We start from the raw sequence: 13127 nt of genomic DNA on the forward strand, positions 1-13127 counted from the left end.
CATATGTTAGAGCAGTTTCCATAAAAGATACTCTCTGCTGCAATATGCAGCTAAAGTTTTAGTACTGAATTTTAAATGGCCAATTCAAATAATAATAACAATAATATAAACATTCTCAATTTGGCTTTTTATGATGTATCTTTTCATATATTATTTCATTTATTCATTCTAATAGAGAAAATGTCATATATATATATATGTTATTGTTCAGTCACTAAGTCATGTCCAACTCTTTGTGACCTCACAGACTGCAACACACCAGGCTTCCCTGTCCTTCACTATCTCCCAGAGTTTGTTCAAACTCGTGTCCTTTGAGTTGATAATGCCATCCAACCATCTCATACCCTGTCTTCTCCTTCTTCTATTGCCTTCAGTCTTTCCCAGCTTCAGGGTCTTTTCCAACGAGTTGGCTCTTTGCATCAGGTGGCCAAGGTATTGGAGCTTCAGCTTCAGCATCAGTGCTTCCAATGAATATTCAAGGTTAATTTCCTTTAGAATTGACTGGTTTGATTTCCTTGCTATCCAAGGGACTCTCAAGTGTCTTCATGTATATATATATTTAGTATGTGTACATGTTTCAATGTAAACATCAAATTTTAGCACATTTCTAGAGAGCACTCCAAAGAACATAAGCACAAGAGATTTCTGGCATGGTGTCAGATGAGCAATTGTTGGCCTAGGAGTCTGTGAATGGGGCCTGTGAGTGTATAGGATTCCCTGTTATCTGAAAAACCTTCTGTAAGGTGAAACGGTGTAAGCAAAGAAGCAATTACCTTAGGAGGCATCTTGCTAATGGATATACAAACTGAGATAAAGCCCAGATGCTCACAGACACAGTTCAAAGCTATGGTGCCTGGATGCTGAGATGCTGAGCATGGTTCCCAGGGAAGGAGCTTGGGGGTGACATTGCTGCTGCTCAAGGTGTGAGCTGCCTCTGTAACAGCTCACTGCAAGACACGTGCTGAATGCTATTTTCACTTTCTGTCTTTTTTGTAAAATCAGAAATCCTCCTTGGATTTCTTCTGGTTAGTGACAACAAGAACTGATGTAAGTCTTCGTTAAAGTGGCCTAAAGTGAACTTTCAAAAACCAGGGTATACCTCTATGTGCATTTTTCAGAAATGAGAATCTAAAACTTTAACCAGATTCCCAAAGTCGGAGAAAGAGAGTCTGTGACCTGAAAAAGACTAGAAACCACTGTTGTAGATAGATGCTACAGTTAACAAGTTAAAAACAAGTAGCTCAGTTAACCTAGGCGCTCTCAAGAGTAGGTTCATTGCACTATTTGGAGCTGGAGAATTCTGCTAAAATTGTTCAGTTTTCTTCTGTGATCCCAGTTAACATATGGTGATGAAGTTGAGTCTCTTTTTTATTCATGTGGGAGCTTTTGTGAGAATAGCAAGGAAGAGATGCTCATATGAAGAAGGGTATTGCTACTATGTCAACACCCCGTGTGCTTTCTGCTAGACCAGGCAGTCTGGGGCCAGGGGCAAACTGCATCCAGGTGAGCTACACACTTTAGGAAGCCAAGCAGATTTTCCCAGGTCACCAGGATGCTATTTTTAAAAATTGTTTTATTTACTTGTTAGGTCATCAAAAAGTGACAGTCTCAATCCGAAGATGTACTCTATTACAAAGTAACACGTGAACAGAAAATGTATATCCACTGGGAACAAGACTAAATTACCCAGAATTACCCAGAACTGACTGAAACAGTGACACACTCATTCCAAATACCGAGATTATCTGCAATGAAAACTCATAGAGAGGTGATTTATTTTCATTAAGTCCATTTTCTTTTTTTTTTCAAAGATTTTTTTTTATGTGGGCCATTTTTAAAGTCTATTGATTTGTTACAATATTGCTTCTGTTCTGTGTTTTGGCCCTTTGGCTGCAGGCATGTGGGATTTTAGCTCCCTGACCAGGGGTTGAACCTACACCCACTGCATTGGAAGGCGAAGTCTTAACCACTAGACTGCCAGGGAAGTTCCTAAGTCCATTTTCTAAATGCTGTTCCTGAGAACATGTATTGGTTGCCTGTATGTCATCAGCCAGGCCTGATTTGTGCTTCTGTTCTGATTTTCCTCATCATAATATTTCCCCCAATACTCTGTTTTATAGTTATATGTGCAATCGATCTCTATATAGAGATTTATGTTGAGATAGATGCCATAAGCTAGGAAATGGTAAATTAATTCCATTACTCTCTTTTGTGGGGAAGAAAATGCTTGTTGTTGACCAAATACCAGCCTAACTGGCAGTTCTCTGACTGGGTTAATATGTTCCAGAATGGCGTTCCTAGCAGTTGGAGCATTCATTAAAACATTAATTCTGGGGCTATCCTAGAAACACTAACATAGCCAGTAAGTATGAGAATAAATACAAATGTTCCCTTTCACCCAGAATCCAAACCATGTGTAACTTTCTATTACCAAGCCACTGAGATTAGGAAGAAAACTGTCCTTAATGCCAACATAAACAAGGTCAGCTAATAACAGGAACAAAAACAAGAAAAAAGAAAATAGAAACCAGAACCACAGCATAACAAGTACAAGGACCAGGTAAATGGAGTTCAGGGGAGAATCTGTTCTGAGGAAACTGATTATGAAATGAGCAGGAAGATGTCTTCATCCTTTAAGCCAGTGGACCTGAATTGACCCAAGTCTACCCTCATGTTATAGAGTTTCTTTATAGTCTCCACCCCCAGACCCTCATTAAAAACAAAAACGACAAAACCACTGTCGCATCTCAGCTCTCCAGGGCTCAGCCGCATTACTGCTCAGAGAGCAGCCTCTCGGGTAATAGCTGGGCCCTTGCTCCACCGGCTTCTCCCCGCATCCTCTCTAGCTCTGTGCTGCCCTGATACCTCCAGCTCATGCCTTGCAAGCCCCACCTGTTTCCCTCCACCATTTCCTAAAGAGCAAATCCTTCGAGCAAGGCCGGGAGCCAATTCTGGATTTGACAGGTGTCTGACTTGGAGAAATTGCAAGCTTGTGTCTTGAGCATGCAGCATGGGCCTACGGCTTGTGTTGTTTGGAAGAGCTCATTCAGGACATTCCTGAGGACCACAGCGCTTGGTGCCTGTGACCAGGAGTGTGCCACCGCCTCCAGATGCCAGCAAACCTGTCAACCAAGAAAAACAAGGCCAGGCCCTGTGTTCACAGGCTCTGGTATCCCTGATGTGGAAGAGGAGCAGTCTGATGGGGAAATCCAGTTAACAGGCATCTCTTGAGCAGCCAATAGCCTGCTCTCCACCTGGATAGGCTTTGGGTTCTAAGATGGAAGAGCAAGATGACACCCTTAGAGTTCGAATCCAGCTCTGTCTCTGTCTAGATCCAGGTGAGGGTGACCTTTCATTAAATTGATTCCTCAGCCATGGACTGAGTGCCTGCCACCTGCAAGGCACAATGCCAGGCACTTCAGAGACAGCAGTGAATAAGCAGGCCACTAGCAGAAAACAATAAATTTTATAAATAAGGAAATTATGATAAACCTAGACAGCATATTAAAAAGTAGAGATATCATTTTGCCGATAGAGATCCGTCTAGTCAAAGGTATGATTTTTCCAGTGGTTGTGATAGTTGGACCATAAAGAAGGCTAAATGCTGAAGAATTGACACTTTTGAACTGTGGTGTTGGAGAAGACTCTTGAGAGTCCCTTGGACAGCAAGGAGATCAAACCAGTCTATCCTAAAAGAAATCAACTGTGAATATTCAATGGAAGGACTGATGCTAAAGTTGAAGCTCTAATACCTTGGCCACCTGATGTGAAGAGCTGACTCATTGAAAAAGACCCTGCTGCTGGGAAAGACTGAGGGCAGGAGGAGAAGGGGATGACAGAGGAGGAGATGGCTGGTTGGCATAATCGACTCAATGGACATGAGTTTGAGCAAACTCCAGGAGATAGTGAAGGACACAGGGAAGCCTAGCATGCTGTAGTTCATGGGGTCACAGAATCGGACACTATTTAGCAACTGAACAATGAAATAGATGGGAGGATCAGTTCAGTTTAGTTCAGTTCAGTCGCTCCGTTGTGTCCAACTCTTTGCAACCCCATGAATCGCAACACGCCAGGCCTCCCTGTCCATCACAAACTCCCGGAGTTTGCTCAAACTTGTGCCCATCAAATCGGTGATGCCATCCAGCCATCTCATCCTCTGTCGTCCCCTGCTCCTCCTGCCCCCAATCCCTCCCAGCATCAGGGTCTTTTCCAATGAGTCAACCCTTCGCATGAGGTGGCCAAAGTATTGGAGTTTCAGCTTCAACATCAGTCCTTCCAATTAACACCCAGGACTGATCTCCTTTAGGATGGACTGGTTGGATCTCCTTGCAGTCCAAGGGACTCTCAAGAGTCTTCTCCAACACCACAGTTCAAAAGCATCAATTTTTCGGTGCTCGGCTTTCTTCACAATCCAACTCTCACATCCATACATGACCACTGGAAAAACCATAACCTTGACCAGATGGACCTTTGTTGGCAAAATAATGTCTCTGCTTTTTAATATGCTGTCTAGGTTGGTCATAACTTTCCTTCCAGAGAGTAAGCATCTTTTAATTTCATGGCTGCAGTCACCATTTGCAGTGATTTTGGAGCCCAAAAAATAAAGTCTGACACTGTTTCCACTGTCTCCCCATCTATTTCCCATGAGGTGATGGGACCAGATGCCATGATCTTAGTTTTCTGAATGTTGAGCTTTAAGCCCACTTTTTCACTCTCCTCTTTCACTTTCATCAAGAGGTTTTTTAGTTCCTCTTCACTCTCTGCCATAAGGGTGGTGTCATCTGCATATCTGAGGTTATTGATATTTCTCCCGGCAATCTTGATTCCAGCTTGTGCTTCTTCCAGCCCAGTGTTTCTCAAGATGTACTCTGCATATAAGTTAAATAAGTAGGGTGACAATATAGGAAAATATAAAGAAGATGAGAAGGATAGGAAAATATAAAAATGGGACAAGATTAAGACATCACAAGAGCTGGGGATGATACCTTCTGTACATGTTGCAGGATGAGGATTGGGTGGTCAGTGTGGACCACCATGGAGAATGGGAGACTGGTGGGAAAGCATGAAGGATACGAAGAATTAGACAGGGAGTTTTTTGGGTCATCCAGGAGAAGAGTGTTCCAGGCAGAGCAACTGGCTAGAGCAAAGGATTTAAGATACAATGGAGGAGGGAGGAGATAACTTGGGGGACTGGGATTGACACATATACACAAGTATGTATAAAATAGATAACCAATGAGAATCTACTGTATAACACAGGAGGAAGAAAAAGAAGGTACAATCTGTTTGTGGGACAAGTTAACCTTAAAAATGCATCCCAGCATACAGTAGGTGCAGATAAATACTGTTGGACTCCATTATACGAGGTTCCTAGAATAGAATTGTCCAATTCATAGAGTCAGAAAGTACAATGGTAGGTGCCAGGGGCTGAGGGGGAGGGGATGGGGGAACGGGGATTAGTGTTTAAAGGGGACAAAGTTTCAGTTTAGGAAGATGAAAAATTCAGGAGATGGACAATGGTAGGAGCTACACAGTGTGAATGTACTTAGGGCCACTGAACTGTACAGTTAAATAAGTGAAAATAGTATGTTTTATTTATGTGACTTTTACCACAATAAAAAATATTTTTTAAAAAAGATACAGTGAAAAAAAGAGAGATACAACAGGGCGTGAAGGTCAAGGAACAGCGAGGAGAAGGGCCAGGAGGGGAGTGGGTGAGGGTGGGAGCTAGAGGAGAGAGGAGAGGCATGCAGGAGGGGGCTTGGAGACCACTGTGGGGAGCAAGCCCCTCATCTCGGCTCTCACCTCCTCCTGAGTATGATGGATATAAAACACCTTCTGTGAAGGGCTGTGAGAACGTGATATGGGCTGAAGGGCTCTGCAGAGCACAAAGTGGAGTCTCCTTAAGATCAGAATTCCCTTCCACCTCTTTCACCTCAGGTGCATAGCTAGTGCAAATGAGCTCAAAATCACGGCTGGGAAATAGAAGCTGTGCCCCATAGCAGAGTAGCAGAGGGCAAACACCTTAAAACAAGGTGTCTTTTTTGCAACAAATGTGAACATTTTCACCACCACCACCTGCCCCCGGTACCCTCCCTCCAGCCAGCAGTCCAAGCTGGTGGCCACCACAGGCCCCCTGGAGACCCAGGGTTGAGGAAGAGAGTCAGAAATGCAGGCACTTTTGTTCACAGGCAGGGTGGGGTGGGGGGAGGTGCACCCAATCGAGGGTCAGGCCCCCCTGACCCTGAGCTGCAGGATAGAACCCCACGTCCCAGTTCCGGGCCTGGTCAGGCATGAGGGGGGAGGGGGGAGGGGAGACCCCACCGTGGGGTCTGACCTGAGCCTCGATTGGGTGCCTCTGGGTACACTGACGAGCAAAGTGTGCATGGACCAGCAGGTCCCTGGGAAGGAGGGGGCGGACTGAAGAAGGGGCAACAAGCAAGTAGGTGGGGGCCTTCCCCCCACCTGCAAGTAGGTGGGGGGAACCTACATGGGACATGCTTGCTGCCCCTCTTCGGCGTGTCCTGGGGGAGGGAGAACCAGTCATCATTCCTCTGGCTGATGTCTCACCTCTCTCTGCCAATGAGAGGAGGTGAAATGCTGACATGAAAAGACAGCAATGCCCCCTTCCTCCCGCGGAGGTGCAGCGCTTGGATGGGTGTCCACCAAAGCCAGGTTCCCACAACACCGTCTCTTGCAGTAAATGCCCCCCTTCACACGGACCTCCCCCTCCAGGGAGGAGCCAGCACAGTGAAGGGCTGTGGATTCCTCCCCAGCAGGCCGGCAGGCCTTGGTTTCCTCTCTAGCCCCACCTTACCGCCTGGAAGGAGGAGAAGAGCCTAGGAACGACCACAGCAGGCAGGAGTGGCCACCCCAGGCCCTGTTCCACTAGCGTGCTACTGACTTCCGGGAATTGTTCATCCCAGTCAGCGGCCAGCGCTGCCTCGTTCCTCTTCCTCTTCCGAGAACGGGCCGTGCCTCCCTGTCCCACGCAGGTCACAGCTCTTAAGAGTTGGGTCTTGGCTCAGAGACACAAGACCTGAACCCCAGCGAAAGCTCGCCCTTGTCTGTGTTGACTAATACAGGGCTTCAGAAAGAGCAATGAGGCAGGGACTCTGGCCTCGATGCACTTTTAAATGAGCTGAGGGAGACAAAACCGACACCAGAGACCAGAGTGAGCTTTGGAAGAGTGTGTAGCAGATGCGTGCCAAGCAGCGATCAGAAAGGAGGAGAACTGGGAGAGTCTACAGAAGCTGAGGCATCGAAGAACAGGGCCAACAGGGCGACCGGACAGAGGATGAGATGTTAAGGGTGGATGAGTACAAAATAAGTTGCGTAAGCAGGCTGGGGCCAGACTAAACAGGATGATGAAAGTAGGGAAAAGAGTTTAACATTCTCCATTGAGAAATGCAGGGTCCCTGAAGGTTTCATGTGTTGGGCTGATGTGGCCGAGGAAAAGGACCAGCTCCACATCACGCGTACGGCCGCCCCCCACCCCACCAGACAGCGCATCACACACTCAGCTCCTCACCAGGAACAATTTCTGCCCCAGCGCCCATGAGTGGGCAGCCACAGACAATGTCCATCTTGAGTGGATCGGATCCCTGGGGAAGCTTCTCGACCCTGAGACTCTTATTTCTGGCAGCCAAAGAAGGCTGCCGGGATATGAGAAGCTCTGCCTATGAAAAGAATGTCAGTTGCCTCTGGAGGGGAGGCTGGAAGCAGAATCACTCAGAAAACTCACAGATGGCAAGCACAGACTGCAGGGCTCTGGCACCCTCCATTTTTGTTCTTTTATTCTGCGTTTCCAGCTTCCAACCAGAGCGGCCGGGGGAACATTTCATCACAGAGAGCTGGGCTGGGTTGGAGGGAGGAGGACAGTGAGGCGGGTCCCAGGTCTGATACTCCTTGAGAAATGCCGCCGAAGCCTCACCTACCAGCACCAGATGGTGGCCAGACTGTCACAGCCAACCTTCGCCCTCCACATCATGTCCTCTGTCATTTCCAAACCCACCCATAGAGGAAGGAGCTCTCTCCTCTCCTTTTTCCATCTGGCAATAACTTCCTCCAGGTCAGGGCTTCTTCTTCCTCAATTAGGTCATCCCAGCTTAGTCTATCTTTATTTTTCAAATTTTTTTGTTGTTGTTCATTCATTCATTTGGCTGCACCAGGTCTTGGTTGCTGCACACAGCATCTTTAGTTGCAGCACTCCAACTCTTAGTTACGGCAAGTAGGATCTAGTTCCCTGACCGGGGATCGCACCCCAGCCCCCTGCATTACCACTGGACCACAGGGGAAGTCCCCATCACAGCTTAGTCTCGATGGCAGAAAAACTGCTGGAGAAGAAAAGGAAAGGGACGTGTTTTCCCATTACATATTCCATATCATCCTTCTTGCGGAGGGTGAAGGTTGGGGTAGGGAGGGTGGTTGCTGCAGGGAAAAGAACTACTGTTTGTATGAAAAATATATCCTCTTTCCCTCTCCCTCAATGGTACCCGCTATTGAGAACATTGCTGTCTTCTTGCAATGAATAGCTAGGGCTCACGTATTCCATACTCCAAGGCAAGTGCTAGATTCTTGTGTTAATGGTCTGTGTGGTTGCTAAACCCCAAGAACTCTCCGTGACTTCCCCCAGTTCTGGTCTGCCCATCTCCGCCAGCCCTGGGAGACCGTGTACTGCACAAGAAAGCCAGAGCCAGCTCTGCAGAGAACCTCTGAAAAGAGCCAAGTGTAAACAACCCTTCTGCCCACTTAGCAGCCTCTGAGCTCTTATCTGGTTTGGTTACTGGGAGAATCTTAGCCAAACTCGCAGGCCTTGGCATCTCCTGTACTAAAATACAGACTGAACCATGGCTTCCTCATTAGGCAGCTTGACTAAACGTCAGGGAGTCCAGAGGAGCTCTGGTCAGACAAGCAGGAAGTCAGTCCTGTTGGAAGTGGGGGAAGCGGCACTGGTGAGGAAGGTGCCCATTAAGGCAGCAGCAGGCCTGGGCTGGCCATGGATGCGGTGAGCATTTGGTGGATGCTGGGCCTGTTTGCAGGTCGATGACCTCAAGGAGACCTGCTCCAGATTCCTGCAAGCAGAGCTCCAGCCAGCGCTCAGACTGATTCTTGGAAAACATCACTGGCTCCCTATCGGGTATCCCACGCTAAGGCAAACGTTAGGCCGGGAGAAGTTCCCAATTCTAGTTATGAGATACATGCTTGGGGTTTTAATAAATCAGCATCAGGCCTTGGTTTTCCCTGCCTCCAAGGAAGATGTCTCACTCAGCCTAACTCTACACCCACCCACCATCAAAGGTAGGGAGCTGAGATGCTCCGCACGAGGGCCTCTATCCCTCCAGTCCATTCTGGACACATTCCTGAGTTATAGGGATTGCTCCCCTGGTATCTAGTCTGTCACAAAAACATGGTGTCATGCTCTGTACCACAATACTCCAGGGTAATTTGGCTCAACATCACAGAGTGCTGGCAGTATTAACCACCTTGTAAAAATATATTGGCAAGGCTTGTGGACCACGTGATATTTTTTTTTAAACCACAGTGTTTGTGCTACCAGTTAAGTGTGTGTATCACCGGTTTAAAAGTTCATGCTAGTAATTCATAAGTGTCTGCTTTAATCCTGCCTGTCATCTATTTCCAGATCAAATGTTTCTTTTGTTTTAAAACCAGAAATTTCAGTAGTGGAAGAATGAAGTAGTTGGCGATGGACTCGGGCATGCTGACAGTTACCTGTACCCTCTCTTGATCGCGTTTCCCACGCTGTCCTTGCCTCTCTGCCTCTCTCATACCTGGGATATGCAGCTTTCCAACACATGACCACAGTTCCCCTGACTTTCTAAGGATTTCCTTTCTTCTGGACCAGCCAGTCTCTCAGGTATCGGTGATGGTGGTTTAGTCGCTAAGTTATATCCGACTCTCCGTGACTCTATGGACCATAGCCCATCAGACTCCTCTGTCCATAGGGTTCTCCGGGCAAGAATACCGGAGTGGGTTGCCATTTCCTTCTCCGGGGGACTCTTCCTGACTCAGGGATCGAACCTAGATCTCCAGCATTGCAGGCAGATTCTTTTCTGACTGAGCCACCAGGGAATGGTAACCCAGAAAATGTCTAAAAGCAGAGGTGGGCACTTAGCCTTCTAACCCTCTTGACCCTCCCCTGACCCATGACCGTCTTTAGGGCCATCATGTGCCAATAACTGTGGCCTCTGATACAGTCCAATAAGCCTCTAGCCCCGTGGCAGCTGGAGATCACAGGCCAGTCCTAGGGGTTTACACAGGAGCCGCCCCAGTGCGGAGCTGGGGACCGGAACTGCCTCTGTGTCTTTAGCCTCGTGGCAATTTCTGTTCAGTCCAGTTTAAAAATCTACTGTAGCTACTGAGGTCTTAGCCACAACACGGCTGCCTAGGGACAGTCAGGTAAGCTGCCTCTGCGGCTATGAAGACTGGCATTCTTTATGTAATGTTTGGGGCTAAGGTGCCCCATCTGGTCTTCTAATGAGAGCTGCTGCCACACACAGCTGACAGAATCACCGTGTCCTTGAGTTCGTGCTAGAGTCCAAAGTAGTCTTCAGAGGGTGACAAGGGGCATAAATGCAGGGGATTGGTGAAGTCAGTAGGTGCTCAGGGTGACCGAAAGCTGTCATAAAAATGTCCTTACCTTCATCCTTTCTGTCCTGAAGAGGATACTCCGGAATGACCCCGTCAATCTCAGGTTTTTCAAAGCCCTTTTGTGGATGTTAAGGAAATGTCCAGGGCATTCAGACAGCCCTGGAGGGGGCAGGGGTGGGGTGGCAGAGCACTGTAAATATGGCTGGGGTCATGATACAATTCCGTAGGTAGTCCCAGGCTAGAGGAGTAGGAATTACTGGGTCTCTATCCTGAAGAAAGAACCATCTGCAGACTAATGGCTGGTAATAATGTTTTCGCTTACCCAAGGTCACTAATAAAAGGCAGAAAGTCCTAGTGTTTACTCAGATATACTGCCCTGAACAGCTTGGGAGAAAAAAAGATTTTTAGAAATCGATGCTAAGCACACAATCAGAAATGCAGACTGGAATTTATATTTGGTCTTCTTTGCAATGTTATTTATAATAGTGAAAAATCAAAACTGACCTACATTAGAGTAAGAGAAATAGCTAAATAAAATAAGGCACATCAATTAGTCAGAATAGCGCATAGCCATTAAAAAGGATGTTAACCCAAAAGATTTGACAATGAAGGAAAATATGATTAAGTAAAGAGCAGAATAAAAAACTGTGTGCTGTATGAATAAGGCTATATTAACAGTTCTTAATTTTATGTGGGAGGATTCTGTATCATTTATATTTTCTGTTTCCTAGGTTTTCAGTCCGGGATACATATTACTTGTACAATCAGGAAAACCTAAAGACAAGACTAGAGATTTTAAGTGGATAAAAGAATCAATTAACGCAGGATATATTTAATGTGTGTCAAAGCAGTTAACTCCCTTATTGCATGAAAATATGATTTAATTTGGGTTCCCCCGGTGGCTCAGTGGTAAATGCAGGAGTTGTGGGAGACGTGGATTCAATCCCTGGGCCAGGAAGATCCCCTGGAGGAGGGCATGGCAACCCACTCCAGTATTCTTGCCTGGAGAACCCCATGGACAGAGGAGCCTGGCAGGCTACAGTCCATGGGGTCGCAAAAAGTCAGACATGACTGAAGCGATTTAGCACAGCAGAGCATGATTTAATTTCCACGTATGATTCATTAATTGAATAAATATTTATTTATCCCTACAATTTGCTGAGTAATTTATTTATTCATGCAACAAATATTTATTGGAGACTGAGCAGAGGATAGAGAAGATAGCAAAATATATTCCCTGCCCTCTTGTAGCTAAGAATCTGCTAGGAATTAGCGATACTCAGGTAAAGACAAAACAAAAAAAAGTCTCCTCTCAGGCAACTCCAGAATCAAGAGAGAGACAGGTTAATAGAAGATAATGATACCTAGCATAGGACTAATACTCTTCTGAGGATGCACAGGGTACAGTGTGAGATTTCCCAAGAAAAAATGAAAGAAACCCTAACTGACTTTTGGTCAGGAACCCAGTCTTCAGCCCAAATGCAGGTTAACTCCTCATGGTTCCCCCCCATTCCACTTTGGCTTATGTTACTTCCCTCACTGTTTTGTAATACCTCCTATGTAAGGGGTTTCAACTGTGTTCAAAAGGCAACTTAAAAAGAGTCCATTTTTAATTGAAAACAAAACAAAAAAAGATCTGAGTTCTCCGTGTCTGTACCCACCTCACCGCCAACGGAGGAGTCAACCACTGCCATGGATGGAATGTTTTATTCCCCCAAAATTCAAGTGTTGAAATCCTGTCATGGTATTAGTAGGTGGGGTCTTTGAGAGGTGCTTGAATCACGAGGATGGAGTGTTCATGAATGAGATTCAGTTTCAGTTCAGTCACTCAGTTGTGTCTGACTCTTAGCGACCCCATGGACTGCAGCAAGCCAGGCCGCCCTGTCCATCACCAACTCCCAGAGTTTACTCAAACCCATGTCCATTGAGTTGGTGACGCCATCCAACCATCTCATCCTCTCTCATCCCCTTCTCTCACCTTCAATCTTCCCCAGCATCAAGGTCTTTTTTTTTTTTTTTTTTGACGTTTTAAGTAGTATCTTTTTTTTTTTCTTTCTTTTTTTTTTTTTATTAGTTGGAGGCTAATTACTTCACAACATTTCAGTGGGTTTTGTCATACATTGATATGAATCAGCCATGGATTTACACGTCTTCCCCATCCCAATCCCCGCTCCCACCTCCCTCTCCACCCGATTCCTCTCGAAACATCCCACCCTCGCCTTCTCCCACAGAGTTCAAAAGTCTGTTCTGTATTTCTGTGTCTCTTTTTCTGTTTTGCATATAGGGTTATCGTTACCATCTTTCTAAATTCCATATATATGTGTTAGTATACTGTAATGTTCTTTATCTTTCTGGCTTACTTCACTCTGTATAAGGGGCTCCAGCTTCATCCATCTCATTAGAACTGGTTCAAATGAATTCTTTTTAATGACTGAGTAATATTCCATGGTGTATATGTACCACAGCTTCCTTATCCATTCATCTGCTGATGGGCATCTAGGTTGCTTCCATGTCCT

Source organism: Dama dama, chromosome 28 (genome assembly GCF_033118175.1).
Source record: "Dama dama isolate Ldn47 chromosome 28, ASM3311817v1, whole genome shotgun sequence".
NCBI lineage: Eukaryota > Metazoa > Chordata > Mammalia > Artiodactyla > Cervidae > Dama > Dama dama.